Source organism: Triticum dicoccoides, chromosome 3A (assembly GCF_002162155.2).
Source record: "Triticum dicoccoides isolate Atlit2015 ecotype Zavitan chromosome 3A, WEW_v2.0, whole genome shotgun sequence".
NCBI lineage: Eukaryota > Viridiplantae > Streptophyta > Magnoliopsida > Poales > Poaceae > Triticum > Triticum dicoccoides.
The window spans coordinates 547,522,345-547,538,448 of record NC_041384.1 but is presented as its reverse complement, the minus strand read 5'-3'; positions in this window follow the sequence as shown (position 1 = coordinate 547,538,448).

Sequence of the window (16,104 nt, the reverse complement as noted above, 5' to 3'; positions counted from 1 at the left end):
TGTGCTATCAAACGCCACAACATAACAGGGTGATTATAAAGATACTCTACAGGTGTCTCTGATGGTGTTTGTTGAGTTGGCATAGATCGAGATTAGGATTTGTCACTCCGATTGTCGGAGAGGTATCACTGGGCCCTCTCGGTAATGCACATCACTATGATCCTTGCAAGCAATGTGACTAATGAGTTAGTCACGGGATGATGCATTACGGAACGAGTAAAGAGACTTGCCGGTAACGAGATTGAACTAGGTATGATGATACCGACGATCGAATCTCGGGCAAGTAACATACTGATGACAAAGGGAACAACGCATGATGTTATGCGGTTTGACCGATAGAGATCTTCATAGAATATGTAGGAACCAATATGATCATCCAGGTTCCGCTATTGGTTATTGACCGGAGACGAGTCTCGGTCATGTCTATATAGTTCTCGAACCCGTAGGGTCCGCATGCTTAACGTTCGATGACGATTGGTATTATGAGTTTATGTGTTTTGATGTACCGAAGGTTGTTCGGAGTCTTGAATGAGATCACAGACATGACGAGGAGTCTCTAAATGGTCGAGACATAAAGATTGATATATAAGAAGGTTATATTCAGACACCGGAAATGTTCCGAGGGTCACCGGATAAATACTGGAGTATCGGGGAGTTACCGGAACCCCCCGGGGGTCAATGGGCCTTCATGGGCCTTAGTAGAAATAGAGGGAAGCAAGGGAGCTATGGGGCGCACCCCCTAGGCCCAAACCGTATTGGTTTAGGGCTTGGGGGGCCGGCCCCCTCTTTCCTTATCCCCTCCTCCTCTTTCCTTCCCCTCCTAGTTGGACTAGGAAAGGGTGAACCTACTCCTAGTAGGAGTAGGATTCCCCCCTTGGGGCGCACCCTATGAGGCCGCCGGCCCCCTCGCCTTGCTCCTTTATATATAGGGGCAGGGGGCACCCTAGACACACAAGTTGACAGTTGTCTTAGCCGTGTGCGGTGCCCCCGTCCACCATAATCCACCTCGGTCATATCGTTGCAGTGCTTAGGCGAAGCATGTTCCGGTTGCTTCATCATCACCGTCATCACGCCGTCATGCAGACGAAGCTCTCCCTCGACACTCAGCTGGATCAAGAGTTCGTGGGACGTCACCGAGCTGAACGTGTGCAGATCGCGGAGGTGCTGTACTTTCGGTGCTAGGATCGGTCTGATCGTGAAGATGTTCGACTACATCAACCGCGTTGTCATAACGCTACTACTTACGGTCTACGAGGGTACGTGGACAACACTCTTCCTCTCTCGTTGCTATGCATCACCTAGATGGATCTTGCATGTGCATAGGAAATTTTTGAAATTACCGCATTCCCCAATAGTGGCATCAGAGCCAGGTCTATGCGTAGATGTTATATGCACGAGTAGAACACAAAGGAGTTGTGGGCATGGGTATATACATATTGCTTGCCGTCACTAGTTGATTCTTGATTCAGCGGTATTGTTGGATGAAGCGGCTCAGACCGACATTACGCGTATGCTTACGCGAGAATGGTTCTACTGACGTGCTTCGCACACATGTGGCTAGTGGGTGTCTGTTTCTCCAACTTTAGTTGAATCGGATTCAATGAACAAGGTTCTTTCTGAAGATCAAAAAGCAATCACTATGCCGCGTTGTGGTTTTTGATGCGTAGGTAAGAACGGTTCTTGCTAAGCCCGTAGCAGCCATGTAAAACTTGCAACAACAAAGTAGAGGAAGCCTAACTTGTTTTTGCAGGGCATGTTGTGATGTGATATGGTCAAGATGTGATTATATAAATTATTGTATGAGATGATCATGTTTTGTAACGCAATTATCGGCAACAGGCAGGAGCCATATGGTTGTCGCTTTATTGTATGAAATGCAGTCGCCATGTAATTGCCTTACTTTATCACTAAGTGGTAGCGATAGTCATAAAAGCAATAGTTGGCGAGACGACAATGATGCTATGATGGAGATCAAGGTGTCAAGCCGGTGACGATGGTGATCATGACGGTGCTTTGGAGATGGAGATCAAAGGCACAAGATGATGATGGCCATATCATATCACTTATATTGATTGCATGTGATGTTTATCCTTTATGCATCTTATTTTGCTTAGTACGGCGGTAGCATTATAAGATGATCTCTCACTAAATTTCAAGGTACAAGTGTTCTCCCTGAGTATGCACCGTTGCGATAGTTCGTCGTGCCGAGACACCACGTGATGATCGGGTGTGATAAGCTCTACATTCACATACAACAGGTGCAAGCCAGTTTTGCACACGCAGAATACTCGGGTTAAACTTGACGAGCCTGGCATATGCAGATATGGCCTCGGAACACTGAGACCGAAAGGTCGAGCGTGAATCATATAGTAGATATGATCAACATAGTGATGTTCACCATTGGAAACTACTCCATCTCACGTGATGATCGGACATGGTTTAGTTGATATGGATCACGTGATCACTTAGATGATTAGAGGGATGTCTATCTAAGTGGGAGTTCTTAAGTAATACTAGATCATTGAAGGTGCGCGTTGCTGCGCCCGTCTATTTGATAATTGACATCTGGAGACATGAAACATATATGTTAAATTTGCACAAACTGTTAGGTTGGAAGAGTTCATTTTGAATTGGCATATTTTGATGAACTACCAAATTTCATTTACTACTCCCTCCTTCCCACTTTGTAAGGCGTATTAGTTTTGAGCACGAAAATTAGCGCACAAGTCGTTCGTTAGTTGAGCCATCGCACGAGGGAGGCATCCATGATTTCAGGAACAAAAATGGCATGCCCAATCTCCTTTAGATTGCTAACCGTACGAGAGGATAGAGCAAAGGCATGCACGATCGCCTTTGAATGCTAACCGTACGAGAGAATAGCACAGGCTCAGAGCTTCAGCGCCTAATATTCTGGGGTTTACTGGGGAAACAAATACGCCTAATAAAATGGGAAGGAGGGAGTACTATTTTAATCAATTTGGAACTAATCTAAAATGAAATTTTCAGTTCAACTGTGTAAAAGTTAGAACTAACAAACTTGTTTATGCACAGATACTAAAGCAAGAAAAAATCTGCACCACTAATATTGTCAATAGCTACAGAACCCTTGGCATAAACCTTGTCCTTGAGCATAGATCAAGGCAAGAAACTACCATGTCAAAAGTTTAATAGTGACAAGAATGAATACAAGGAACGTATATAGGTAACAAATTAATAACCTACTTTGAGGGATATCAAGGAAAGTCTCTCTAGGCAGTAACCATGGCATTGATGAAAATAAAGAAATATGAATTTCCATAAGACAATATCTAAACATGATTGTGTACAATGCTATAGAAAGATGCTAATTACAAAATTTCACTCTGATCACCACGTATGGGAAGATGTGAGTAACCAGAACTCAAAATGCCTAAGCAATGACCTATACGGTGAATAACAAGAAAAATGGAAAGAACAAAGATGTGGAAATAACAGAGAAGAAACGGAAAACAGAACACATTATGTGTGTCATGCTTTGTCAAAAGGTCGGCTCCATGGGGCAGTTTATGCTAATCCCTTGTTGACCTATGGCCACACGATCTCAATGCAGCAAATATACATCCATTTCTATCAAGTTCCAATGAAGAAAACTGCATTTTCAGATAAAAAGGCTCATAAACAGTCTAGGTCAACAAATTCTAACAAGAAATATCATACATCAAAAGCCACACGGTCTCAATCTAGCAAATATACATCCATTTCTATCAAGTTCCAATGAAGAGTGTTGCATTTTCAGATAAAGGCTCATCAACAGTCTAGATCAACAAAGCCTGTCAAGAAACGATCAATCACACATGTAAAAAGAAATATTTGAGGGCGCCACTTTTAAGTGCAAATAAATTGATCCAAGATAGATTAGATTTTGAGAGCTGTCTAAGCATTATGTTTTGGTACTTAAAATCAAAGGTACAAAAAAGCAGGCTCCGACATAAATACCTATGAAAATCGTGAGCATACGCAGTAATCATGATCAAAATGTTCTATGAGACACGTGGAAATGAAACATTAGCGATTTATGAAAACAGGGAGGTTATGGCACAACCATTCTTGAGTAGAAACAAATATTTTCAGATAGAAGAATGCAAGTTCAAACTTGAAGATGCAACGTCATATATCTTCTCTGTGGAACATCATACGAAAAATTAGAACAAATTTCATCAATGTAGACCATCAAAGCATCTTTACATAACATTGACGAACAAGTATAAGCTTTAGTAAGACATAATATAAGCAATGGCATTTTAAAGTCATTGTATTTCTTATCCATGGGTGACTAATAACGACAAAAGTTTAAGCTGCATCCATATGGGAAGATTGAAACTCATTTCAAGCGTGTGCTGTAGGCATCCTTCTATGTGAATCTTTGCATAAAAACCACTTAACAAAATCCACTGCTTCAGCCAGAGAAGGACAATGTTATTCCTTATAACCAGGGTCGGCTTTGAGAAAAGAACAGGGTGCCAGATTCCGCATGTGCACAAAAAGTGATGCTCTCACAAAGGAGGATATGTACATTGACATATATACTCAAGGCGTCAGCTTCCGTGCTAGCATCTATGCCGAACTTCAGGAGCAACATAATAAAGTGGTAACATAATAAGCACTTCCAACCATATTATTTAAGCACTAATCTGCATAATAAAGCATTAAAATGTATGAACAAACATGACATGTCAACAACATAAGAGACCCAAAAATCGACCAGTACTACTTATGAACCAATTTGTACAAATACACTAATAAATCCACGACAAAAATAATTAGCTAAGGATCTAACAAAAGCTAACAAACTTATTGAAGTTACCTAACACAGGTGCACTGGAGTAGATACACTGGCACTTGGGCAAAGCAGAGAGCCAGAGACACAATGTCGCCCCTGTTATCTCGCTCATCAGCTACAAAGATTTATTCTTATATCACATCAGCAGCAGTGCAGCACCTGTGAAAGGCTCTCAAATCCGGTCAAAAATCGAAGGTGAAGTCAGCATACTAAAAAGTAGTATTCCATATGCTTAGAATATTACCTGTTCCTTATGCAAAAGGTTAACTACATTCTCATGCTCCCCGTCCTCTATCCACTCCACGTTCTTCTCGCCATGATCCATGTTGCACCTCTTGGCATTGATATTTTTTTGGCTTCCTTACCTGAAAGTCAGAATGGGTGACGTCTGATCAGTGTCAATGTTACACAGTAGTGACCGTCAAAATTAGTTGACAAAATGAGCTCATCCGATCTATGGCACACATGGAAAGGTCGTTGACTTTGCTTTTCATCTAGAGAAAAGCAAAAAAGTAAAGTGTGATCTTTAGATAGGTAATTTTTGGCGTATCAAAGGCATTTACATGAATGAATGACTGCTATAAATGAGAATGAGCATGTGGATCATTGATGATAGAGATACAATACATCAATGAAGATGACCTCTTTTAAATAAAGAAAGTAGGAGTGATGATTTCACCTTGTACGGCGTTGTTCTCTAGAGCACAATGCATCAGCCTTCACAGTATCCTTGTCATCTTAAAAGGGTATAATTTCCAATTACAGCATCAAAAGGCCATCCTACAGCCAGGACACATTAAGAGAATTTCAACCCTTCTTGCAGTCAGTACACATTACGAAATTTCCTTTATGGTATACAATAGATTACAAAGTCTCTTTGATGCATTGACTAACTCTTAAAAAGCAAAATCTAGCAATCCAAGTGCCATATTAAGTGTGAAAATATTTCTAACTAACAGAATGAGCAACTTGAGGCACTCGATGGACCTCTAGGATGAAAGCATACACGTCGGTACATTAGCTTCCAAACTTATACATAAATCCAATCTGACCTTAAGACACCAAGGGTGCTTCAAGGGGCACCTGTCAGGACCCCGACTCAATGCCACATTGATCTAGCATGTAACACCTCATATCACTTTGCGGCCTCACGCACGGTATTCCCACGGGTGTCGTCTTACCTTTGCCCGGGACCGTTTGCGCCTTTTGGCACACGTATATGATAGTGTCGCTAGCATCCATATGATAAGGAGCCCGGGCTGACATGGCTAGTCGTAAACCCAAAGTGGCACAAACTTACAGGGACAGGCATCCATGACCCAGCATCGAACGTGTCGGTCATCAGCGAGTGAATCCAGGCTGTAGCATTGGGCTAGCAGGACTCCGGTGAACCGGGCTGTAGCGGGCTAACAGGACTCCGGTATTCATCGCGTGACATTTCCCCGAAGGGACAGACACAGGAACGAAGAAGGACACATGCCGGCCAGCCTAAGTGTTCCGGAGCAGTAGCAAGCTACCATGGCTCGGTGGAAACACTAGGAGACATTTCCCGGTAAGAGAGGCTACTAAAGTTAAACAACTAGATAGTCAGATCCCACACATACCAAGCATTTCAATATCATACACACAATATGCTCGATATGTGCAAATACAACATGGCATCACAACATGACTCTACGACTCAAGTATTTTATTCAATAGGCTCCGAGGAGCGAGATATTACAAACATGAGTCTCATGACCCAACATTCAGAGCATACAAATCAAAACACAAGCGGAAGCTATCATGTCTGAGTACAGACATCTATAAATGAAAAAGGCTGAGAAGCCTGACTATCTACCAGATCCTGCCGAGGGCACAAGATCGTAGCTGAGGTAACAAGCTAAACGTCGAAGTCCACGCGGAACTACTAGCGAGACCGAAGTCTCTCTGCAAAAACATAAATTAAGTAACGTGAGTACAAATGTACCCAGCAAGACTTACATCAGAACTAACTACATATGCATCATTATCAACAAAGGGGATGGTGGGGTTTAACTGCAGCAAGCCAGCTTTGACTCGGTGGCTATCCTGAACTACGACTGCAAGTAACTCTTTTGAGGTGGCGCACACGAGTCCAGATATTCACCATATCAATACACCACTATGGATCCGCTCCCGTCTCCCTGCAAGAACGCCAACCATAGCACTCACGCTTATCTTGTGCATTTTAAAGTATCCACTTTCACTTGTCTATGAACTGTACAGGCAACCCAGAAGTCCTTTACCGCGGACACGGCCATTCGAATAGATGATGTTAACCCTGCAGGGGTGTACTTCTTCATACATGTTTCCACCACTTAGCGTCTGCACACGACATGTGCTTGGCAGACTTCAAGCGAAAGCCGACGTGGGTGTAGACCACGACCTACCTAAACACTCAAGTCTCTAGTCCAGGTTTATCGCCTATTCGGGTTCCATCCATGAGGAGATCCGGCCGGAGTTTCGCTCACAGCCCCAAACGATGTGAACAGGGTTCCCGAGACACCAAACGGGCGCCCGGTACACCGTGCCACGTGCCTACCGCATCACAGCCCACCCCTCCGGTCAGCGCTGCCCACGGCCTCTAGCATACTACAAACACCAGAAACTACTTGCAACTCCTGGACAGAGGACTTGGGTGAATAAGAAGTCGAGCGGGGTCATATTTCAGGGCCCAATGTATGGTAGTAGCTGAATCATGGATCACAAACACAGAACTCAGTTCCTAAGGACGGCTTCAATGAGACAACCCACCATGTACTCCTACATGGCCTCTCACCGCTACCTTTACCAAATCGTGTTCACCACTTCGCTCACACACAGTAGGACATGTTCACACACCTCTGATTCATCCCCGATGAATCAGACCTGACTCAACTCTAAGCAATAGCAGGCATGACAAACAAACATGAATGAGTAGGCACAACATGGCTCAAACAACTCCTACTCATACTAGTGGGTTTCATCTATTTACTGTGGCAATGACAGGTCATGCAGAGGATAAAGGGGTTCAGCTACCGCAGCAAGTAACAGTTGAATCGTTGTTGTCCTAATGCAGTAAAAGAGAGCAGGAGCGAGAGAGTAGGATTGTATCGGAATGAACAAGGGGGTTTTGCTTGCCTGGCACTTCTAAAGATAATATAGCTCTTCATCGGTGTCATCGATCACAGCGTCGGAGCAGCGTCTACCGAGAGGGGACAATTACCGGCAAACACAGAAGAAACACGATCAATGCAATGCACAATATGATGCATGCTATGACATGGCAATATGAATGTGTTTTGGGCTAATGCAACTAGCAACAGATTAAATGAAGTTGGTTTGAATACAAGATTCAAATTCAAACTCCATATGTGATTATTCAAATGTCATTTAATTGATTTGTGCTAAACAGCAGCTATAAGTTGTTCTAACATGCATGAAAATGGTACAAATGGATTCCTTGAATTTTTCTGATAATTTTTCATATATAAATTATTTAATTTGGAGTTACGGTTGAATTTCTATGATTTTTAGAAGTTTAGGACATTTTCTAAAATTAATAAATCATTTAAGATTTATTTAAATTCCAAAAAACCTCTACTACGTCAGCATGACCGCGCTATGACGTCAGCAGGTCAACCAAGGTTGACTTGGGTCAAACCTGACGTTCGGGACCCACATGTCAGCTGCATAGTGATTTAACAGAGTTTAATTAACTTAACTAAATTGTTAGCCAGGTTAATTAAACGGTAGGGCCCACCTGTCAGTGGCCCTAGGCCTGGGTTAGCGGGGTGGTTAGGCCCTAATGACCGGCCACGCCGGCGGTTTACCGCCAGTGGCCACTGGGCACGGCGGAGACGCGCCAAAAGGCCACGGAAGCGGCGGGGAAGGGCACCGAGGCGTAGCCCACGGTCGGGCGCATCCAGAGGAGGCCACGGGAGGGCTCGGGGAGGCTTAAACTCGCCGGAAGCGAGCTTGTGGTGGCGGCCGGAGTGCGGCCTTGAGCGGCGCGGGGCTGTGAGGCACTGGGAGGCCGGAGGTGGTGTTCTGCGGCCTCCTGGGTCCACCTGGAGCTCGTCTATGAGCTCGGACGTGATGGCGCTAAGCAAAACGACTGCGGCGAAGAAGTGCGGCGGCGGCGAGCCTCGGCCATGGCGGGGAATGGGGCTAGAGCATGCAAACGCGAGGGGGAGAAGAGGGGTTCGGGCCAGGGGCTCACAGCGAGTCCAATGAGCGCTAGATCGAGGTCGGGGACGGCCGGGTTGCTGCGGATCGACGAAATCGAGCGCCGGTGCTGAAGCTTAAAAATACTAACTCATTTTATAAAATCCTGACAAAAATTGTGGGCACTATTTGGATTATTTCCAATAGCCCCCAAGTACTTTCAGGATTATTTGGACATTTAAAAAATATTATAAAATTTAAATGTCCAAATTCAAATACTTATGAATTAATCCAGTGACCAAATGTGACATGAAAAATGTGCAGCACCTCTGGTTTTGGTTTAAAGCATTTTTCCAGAAATGATGAACATTTTCTAAAGCCATTTGAATTCACTGAAAAATATTTTTGGTTGAACCTATTTGAATTCCTTTAATGCTAGGGTTTAGGCAATCCCCATTTCAAGTTTCATAAAATTTAAACATGATGCATGGATGCTAAAGCGAAAACAAACAAGGACTGATCTAGGGCTGTGACAGCTCACCCCCACTAAACAAGAATCTCGCCCCGAGATTAAAGACGTGAGGTAAGAGGAAAAGGGAGTCACAAAACTATCACTATCTTCATGATCCAGGTTGCACTTCATAAGAACCTTGATTCGATCATCATCTTGTCTCGGCGTCTTGCTCTGGGAACTCCAACTAACATGACGAGAAGAGGAAAGGAAAACTCTAGAAGAATCTATCTTCTCGAAGACCGAACAACTCAGGATCAACTCATGGGATGAGACATTGTCACATCTCTCGAGCTGAGACACGAAGCATACATCTGAGGAAATGGAGTGAGACAGATGACGAGGGATCGCTAGGTAGACAACAATTCCATACTTTAAAACGGTGGTAAACGATTGTCAACGTAGCGAGGAATTGGGTTGCCATGATACCATATCGAGACACCTGGAGGGGGGGGGTGATTCGTAGATATATCCCCTTAAGTGGCAAAAAATAATTACCTTTGATTCAGGATCATTGAAACTCTTTATACCAGCTTAAGGCAAATCACAATCGATCATTTGAAGGAGGTCGGTAGAATGGCATACTCAGACTTGGATGATGTGGATTACCTTGTTGAAGACAACGTAATGGATGAATTTGCTTACCACCGGAAATGGAAGAGACCCATGGTAGAATGGCACAGTGGCGGTGCAAGCTGGGAACAAAATGCAAATGCAAGGAATGATTCTGGTAACTGGGGAAGAACCCAACAATAGAGAGTGAATTCACTGTTTGAAAAGGTCATAGCATTGCCGAGGGAACTGAGAGCATCCCAGTTAGTGTCAATGATAACACCTAGCGCTTGTGCGTGCTCTCAAGAACTTGAGCATTTCCATAATCATCAGGGTTTTACCAACATCCATGACAAGGGTGCTGACAACACAACATACTACCATGATGAATAGCGATGGACGATGCAGATGCAAAAGAAGATAACACCTTCCCAGATTTCACCTTGGCGAGGCCAAGGGGACGAAATCTGGATGATCGACCGAGGGACATTTAGCACTCCGCTTCTAATGTTCTCCTTGATGTACTAGCGTATCCCATTCCTTGAAATGGTCTGGTATCTAGAACATCAGGTAAAGGTCGTACTTCGGAAACACTAAAATCATAAGGCATAGCTAGGGGGTAAATCCTACGAAGTCCTTATGGGGAGGTGGCCAACTTCCTCAAACAAGATACTATAATAATAGGTCTACCGGATGGGTGTGTTGGCCACGACATCCACCTTGCCGGTTATCGAGAGACCAATATTATAGTTCTTGGGAAATGTTCCAACCATCACATCTGCCTGAGATTCAGATCTGGTTGGTGTCAGGATATTCCAGACTCATCAAGTCTAGAAAGAAAAATGAAAGTTTGCAACACAAATCGACGAGATGACGTTGCGAGATTCTCGGGAATGAATTACGATAGCAAGCTCCAAAACATGAGCTGGTTCTGCTACAAACATATGAACACGTTGTCCGAGACAAGCATGGCCACGTAGTAGTCTTATAATTAACACTACCGAGTTCAGGTGGGGAACCATCATCGAGGATATCGAAGTCTTTACGCAAGTCCATGGATTAGATCCCAAGCATAGACTTCTTTTCCTTGAACAAGTCAATCAGTGGCTTAGTGTGCTAGGATATACATATGGAATGAAGATGATCAGTCTAACAGACCACAGAATTCTTTGCACGTGCATGACTGACTTGGGATGATTCCAAAGGAGGTAAAACAAGCCTTCTCAAATTCATGGCGGCAACTTGCATCAAGTGCACATGAATTAGAGGGACTCACTTCTTTTGTCCAAACATATGCTTCACGAACGAGTCATGAAGATAAAGCTTACACAAGTTTCCAACACTAGCTTAATGTTCAACAAAAATCATGGAGGAGATAAGGATGTTGTCAATGGGCTCAACAACAATTCATCCAGGTTCCCATATTAGTGGAATTCCACAATTATGTGAACAAGGTGATAGCATTGGTCAGACCCGAAAGATATAATGGTGTATGCTCGAGGAACAACCACGAGTAAGAAAACATTACGAATATCGTTGGTTCTGATTTGATTTGACGATAGCCCATACTCAAATCAAAGGTTTAGGTAAGATAATAGATCCAACAATTGATCACGAGGATCAACCAATAAGGATATCATCTATCTTCAACACACACACACACACACACAAGATATCCCTTAAAATGAACTAAATCGGACAAGCTTCCATCTTCCAACTCTCCAAGTTGTTGTTCAACTTAGCCAACTAGCTCAGGGGTACCCAACACAAATTCTTGGAGAAAGGGTGGTTTACAGGATAAACCAACTTGATCACGAGCTCAACATAACAGTCAGGTGACAACCTGGTGATATTTTTGAGAAGATATTCGGAAAATCACGAACCACCGGTATGTTACTAAGCTTGAGAACAATCTTGCTTTTTAGGGCAAGACGATATGATCAACAGAGCAAGGTATTGACACAATCCTAACTCATTGATCAGAGGGTGCACCAGAAATAAGGACTAGGTAGCATGATCAATCTTAGAATGATGACTCAATAATCAGCACGCTAAGAATGAGGTTGTTGTCCATTTAACTACCAAGCAACAGAGTTGCTAGCAGTATTGATTTCACACACCACGATTCACTTGTCGGCATTCCGGTTACAATAACACACGAACCGAGGAATGAACAATGATGGCAAGAAGTATCACTGTACCAAGAGTTCATAGGATGGTGTGCAATTCCCATGACATTCTTGATATAAAAGATGGTAATACTCCAAGGTAGAGCAGAACAAAAGCTGGATTAGCAATTTGTTCTGCGGAGCAGAACTTCTTGACCCAATCCTAGATATGGAAGAGGTACTGGAGTTTGTTTCTCCTAGTCATTCCGCGATAGAATGGCTTGACAGACCACAAGAATAATAAGCATCGATAACACGAATGCACAATTACTCCTGACTATCCATTGATAGACGAAGGTCGGAATACGAATGAAGAGGGACAACTCAAGGGGACATATATCCTTTCGAGTTGTGTATGCATAGATTAATATGTCGAACCAAGTTCAACAGGTTTCTTCCAGATAACCCATGCAAGGAAGTAGGACTGGCAGAGTCATGATTTATGAATGGAGAACTTCTCAAGAGTACTCTGATTGTGATCTTTTGATCCAATAAACATCTGCCATAAGCGGTTCATAGTATTTGAAAGAAGGAAATACCACGGACCTCGAGGACTATCGCAAGTTACTAATATCCTAAAGGAACTAGCAAAAACTATCAACATGAAGTAAGTAGAGTGAATCTCGGGTTCAGAAACCCAAAAGTAGAATACCTACTACTAAGTGGCATCACGGGATGCTTTCGAGAAGAAAGGCCAGAATCATCACACTGGAACACAAGTTATGGCTAAATTATTAGATGACCCCCTAAGACACCTAGGGTCATAATAAGAACTCCAACATATATGTCAAGGCAACAGAGTACCTCAACTCACCGATTAGTGTGATTAACCTGGCCCAAGGAACATAAAAACCAGAGGGAAAGGACTTGCAAGTGCATCAGATTGTTTAGAAACCTGGGATGACTCGGACAGCATAACGGCTGTAAATGCTCAAAAAGATTTGAGACAATCACAAAAATGGTGGCATAACCACTCGATCATCATAATATCAAGGTTCTGAGATCAACTATGAACATACCGAAGATAGTAGGAACTTAACTCAAGCTCAGAACCATCAATCCTATAGGACTACGGATTAGTAACACGTGATCCTGATAGAGAGAAGAGATAGCCTAGTTCTTAATCCCCGTAGGAAAGATAAGATGACTCAGATCAGAAGGGCATGAGGTATAAGGAGTAAAAAGAGCCTTACGTTCCATCCCACAATCAATTCCCTTATATAGCTAAAGAATTTCTAGACTCAACTTCGACCAGTTTGGCTTGGTAATCCTACATGCAGTCAAGCTCTGATACCAACGCTGTTAGGACCCCGACTCAATGCCACATTGGTCTAGCATGTAACACCTCATATCACTTTGCGGCCTCACGCACGGTATTCCCACGGGTGTCGTCTTACCTTTGCCCGGGACTGTTTGCGCCTTTTGGCACACGTATATGATAGTGTCGCTAGCATCCATATGATAAGGAGCCCGGGCTGACATGGCTAGTCGTAAACCCAAAGTGGCACAAACTTACAGGGACAGGCATCCATGACCCAGCATCGAACGTGTCGGTCATCAGCGAGTCAATCCAGGCTGTAGCACTGGGCTAGCAGGACTCCAGTGAACCGGGCTGTAGCGGGCTAACAGGACTCCAGTATTCATCGCGTGACATTTCCCCGAAGGGACAGACACAGGAACGAAGAAGGACACATGCCGGCCAGCCTAAGTGTTCCGGAGCAGTAGCAAGCTACCATGGCTCGGTGGAAACACTAGGAGACATTTCCCGGTAAGAGAGGATACTAAAGTTAAACAACTAGATAGTCAGATCCCACACATACCAAGCATTTCAATATCATACACACAATATGCTCGATATGTGCAAATACAACATGGTATCACAACATGACTCTACGACTCAAGTATTTTATTCAATAGGCTCCGAGGAGCGAGATATTACAAACATGAGTCTCATGACCCAACATTCAGAGCATACAAATCAAAACACAAGCGGAAGCTATCATGTCTGAGTACAGGCATCTATAAATGAAAAAGGCTGAGAAGCCTGACTATCTACCAGATCCTGCCGAGGGCACAAGATCGTAGCTGAGGTAACAAGCTAAACGTCGAAGTCCACGCGGAACTACTAGCGAGACCGAAGTCTCTCTGCAAAAACATAAATTAAGCAACGTGAGTACAAATGTACCCAGCAAGACTTACATCAGAACTAACTACATATGCATCATTATCAACAAAGGGGATGGTGGGGTTTAACTGCAGCAAGCCAGCTTTGACTTGGTGGCTATCCTGAACTACGACTGCAAGTAACTCTTTTGAGGTGGCGCACACGAGTCCACATATTCACCATATCAATACACCACTATGGATCCGCTCCCGTCTCCCTGCGAGAACGCCAACCATAGCACTCACGCTTATCTTGCGCATTTTAAAGTATCCACTTTCACTTGTCTATGAACTGTACAGGCAACCCAGAAGTCCTTTACCGCGGACACGGCTATTCGAATAGATGATGTTAACCCTGCAGGGGTGTACTTCTTCATACATGTTTCCACCACTTAGCGTCTGCACACGACATGTGCTCGGCAGACTTCAAGCGAAACCTGACGTGGGTGTAGACCATGACCTACCTAAACACTCAAGTCTCTAGTCCAGGTTTATCGCCTATTCAGGTTCCATCCATGAGGAGATCCGGCCGGAGTTTCGCTCACAGCCCCAAACGATGTGAACAGGGTTCCCGAGACACCAAACGGGCGCCCGGTACACCGTGCCACGTGCCTACCGCATCACAGCCCACCCCTCCGGTCAGCGCTGCCCACGGCCTCCAGCATACTACAAACACCAGAAACTACTTGCAACTCCTGGATAGAGGACTTGGGTGAATAAGAAGTCGAGCGGGGTCATATTTCAGGGCCCAATGTATGGTAGTAGCTGAATCATGGATCACAAACACAGAACTCAGTTCCTAAGGACGGCTTCAATGAGACAACCCACCATGTACTCCTACATGGCCTCTCACCGCTACCTTTACCAAATCGTGTTCACCACTTCGCTCACACACAGTAGGACATGTTCACACACCTCTGATTCATCCCCGATGAATCAGACCTGACTCAACTCTAAGCAATAGCAGGCATGACAAACAAACATGAATGAGTAGGCACAACATGGCTCAAACAACTCCTACTCATACTAGTGGGTTTCATCTATTTACTGTGGCAATGACAGGTCATGCAGAGGATAAAGGGGTTCAGCTACCGCAGCAAGTAACAGTTGAATCGTTGTTGTCCTAATGCAGTAAAAGAGAGCAGGAGCGAGAGAGTAGGATTGTATCGGAATGAACAAGGGGGTTTTGCTTGCCTGGCACTTCTGAAGATAATATAGCTCTTCATCGGTGTCATCGATCACAGCGTCGGAGCAGCGTCTACCGAGAGGGGACAATTACCGGCAAACACAGAAGAAACACGATCAATGCAATGCACAATATGATGCATGCTATGACATGGCAATATGAACGTGTTTTGGGCTAATGCAACTAGCAACAGATTAAATGAAGTTGGTTTGAATACAAGATTCAAATTCAAACTCCATATGTGATTATTCAAATGTCATTTAATTGATTTGTGCTAAACAGCAGCTATGAGTTGTTCTAACATGCATGAAAATGGTACAGATGGATTCCTTGAATTTTTCTGATAATATTTCATATATAAATTATTTAATTTGGAGTTACGGTTGAATTTCTATGATTTTTAGAAGTTTAGGACATTTTCTAAAATTAATAAATCATTTAAGATTTATTTAAATTCCAGAAAACCTCTACTGCGTCAGCATGACCGCGCTATGACGTCAGCAGGTCAACCAAGGTTGACTTGGGTCAAACCTGACGT